Raw genomic sequence first — 2727 nt, 5'->3', positions numbered from 1 at the left:
ATTTTATATTATTTGTGACTATTGTGAAGGGTGTTGTCTCCTTAATTTCTTTCTTATTCTGTTTATCCTTTGTGTAGAGAAAGGCCATTGATTTATTTCAGTTAATTTTATATCCAGCTACTTCACTGAATCTGTTTATCAGGTTCAGATTTCTCTGGTGGAATGTCAAGATCACTTATATATACTATCGTATCATCTCCAAATAGTGATATTTTGACTTCTTTCTTTCCAATTTGTATCCCCTTGACGTACTTTTGTTGTTGAATTGCTCTGGCTAGATCTTCAAGTACTATATTCAATAGGTAGAGAGAAAAGGGGCAGCCTTGTCTAGTCCCTGATTTTAGTGGGATTGCTTCCAGCTTCTCTCCATTTAGTTTGATGTTGGCTAATGGTTTGCTGTATATTGCTTTTATTATGTTTAGTTATGGGCCTTGAATTCCTGATCTTTCCAAGAATTTCATCATGAATGCGTGTTGGATTTTGTCATATGCTTTCTCAGCATGTAATGAGATGATCATGTGGTTTTTGTCTTTGAGTTTGTTTATATAGTGGATTACGTTGGTGGATTTCCATATATTAAACCATCCCTGCATCCCTGGAATGAAGCTTACTTGATCATGATGGATGATAGTTTTGGTATGTTCTTGGATTCCGTTAGCAAGAATTTTATTTAGTATTTTTGCATTGATATTCATAAGGAAAATTGGTCTGAAGTTCTCTATNTTTGTTGGGTCTTTATGTGGTTAGGTATCAGAGTAATTGTGGCTTCATAGAATGAATTGGGTGGAGTACCTTCTGTTTCTATTTTGTGGAATAGTTTGAGTAGATTTGGAATTAGGTCTTCTCTGAAGGTCTGATAGAACTCTACACTAAACCCATCTGTTTCTGGACTTTTTTTTTTGGTTGGGAGACTATTAATGTCTGCTTCTATTTCTTTAGGGGAAATGGAACCATTAAGATAGTTAACCTGATACTGATTTAACTTTGGTGCTTGGTATCTGTCTAGGAAGTTGTCCATTTCATCCAGGTTTTCCAGTTTTGTTGAGGATTGCTTTTTGTAGTAGGATCTGATGGTGTTTTGGATTTCCTCAGGATCTGTTGTTATATTTCCTTTTTAATTTCTGATTTTGTTACTTAGGATACTGTCCCTGTGCCTGTGCCTGCTAGTTAGTCTGGCTAAGGTTTTATCTATCTTGTTGATTTTCTCAAAGAACCAGGTCCTGGTTTGGTTGATTCTTTGCATTTATTTATTTATTTATTTATTTATTTATTTATTTATTTATTTATTTATTTTGTTTCCACTTGGTTGATTTTAGCCCTGAGTTTGATTATTTCCTAGAATCTACTCCTCTTGGGTGAATTTGCTTCTGTTTGTTCTCGATCTTTCATGCATATATTTATCAAAACATCCTACTCAATCCTTTAAAGTGTAAAATATTCACACACACACACACACAAACACACACACACACACACACACACACACACACACACACACACACACACACACTTAATTTAAGACAGGATTTCATGTCTGTCCCTAAAACCCAATGTAAACAAGACTGGCTTTTAACAAAATTTTGCCTGGCTGTGTCTGTTAAGTGCTGGAATAAAGGAGCATACTCTCATGGCACCAGTTAAATAAAGTCACACCCACAGGTGCTACGGACTAGGATTTCAATTTTATTTTTGGAAGCACAGTTTAATAATTAATAGATATAAGTCAAATGAGAAATGCTAAATAATGTGAGATTACCAAGAAAGGTAAATCTCCAAGCCTTAAAAAGAGAGTAATGATGTTGCTGCCACTTAAATCAACTGTGGGAATATGCATATGCCTTGAGAAACAGTGTGAGCCCTTCAGCTTGTTAACCTTCTTGAGTTCTGAGGGTTGGATCCTGGGTATTCTGTACTTTTTTGGCTAATAGATACTTATTAGTGAGTACATGCCATGCATGTCCTTTTGGGTCTCTGTTACCTCACTCAGGATCATATTTTCCAGTTCCATCCATTTGCCTGCAAAACTCATGATGCCCTCATTCTTTATAGCTGAGTAGAAGTCCATTGTGTAAATGAATCACATTTTTAAAATCCATTGTTCTGTTGTTGGACATCTGGGTTGTTTCCAGCTTCTGGATATCACAGATAAGGCTGCTATGAACATTGTGGAAAAAGTGCCGTTGTGGTATTGTGGGGCATTTTTTGGGTCCTATGCTCAAGAGTAGTATAGCTGGGTCTTCAGGTAGATCTATTTCCAATTTTGTGAGGAAGGTCCAGGTTGATTTCCAGAGAGGTTATATCAGTTTACAATCTCACCAGCAATTGAAAAGTGCTCCTCTTTCTCCACATCCTTCCCAACATGTGCTGTCACCTGAGTTTTTTTTATCTTAGTCATTCTGATTGCTGGTGTACCCTGATATTGCTGGAATATCAGAGTCATTTTAATTTGATCACTGATCACTAAGGACTTTGAACAATTAAGGAAATCCCTCCACCATGCCAATGAGTTCGAGGCTCTTTTTTTTTTTTAATTTAATTTTTTTTATTACATCTTTTCCTCAATTACATTTCCAATGCTATCCCAAAAATCCCCCATACCCTCCCCCCTACTTCCCTACCCACCCATTCCCATTTTTTTGGCCCTGGCGTTCCCCTGTACTGGGGCATATAAAGTTTGCATGTCCAATGGGCCTCTCTTTCCAGTGATGGCCGACTAGGCCATCTTTT

Source organism: Mus caroli, chromosome 12 (genome assembly GCF_900094665.2).
Source record: "Mus caroli chromosome 12, CAROLI_EIJ_v1.1, whole genome shotgun sequence".
Classification (NCBI taxonomy): Eukaryota; Metazoa; Chordata; class Mammalia; order Rodentia; family Muridae; genus Mus; species Mus caroli.
This window is presented reverse-complemented; position numbering follows the sequence as displayed.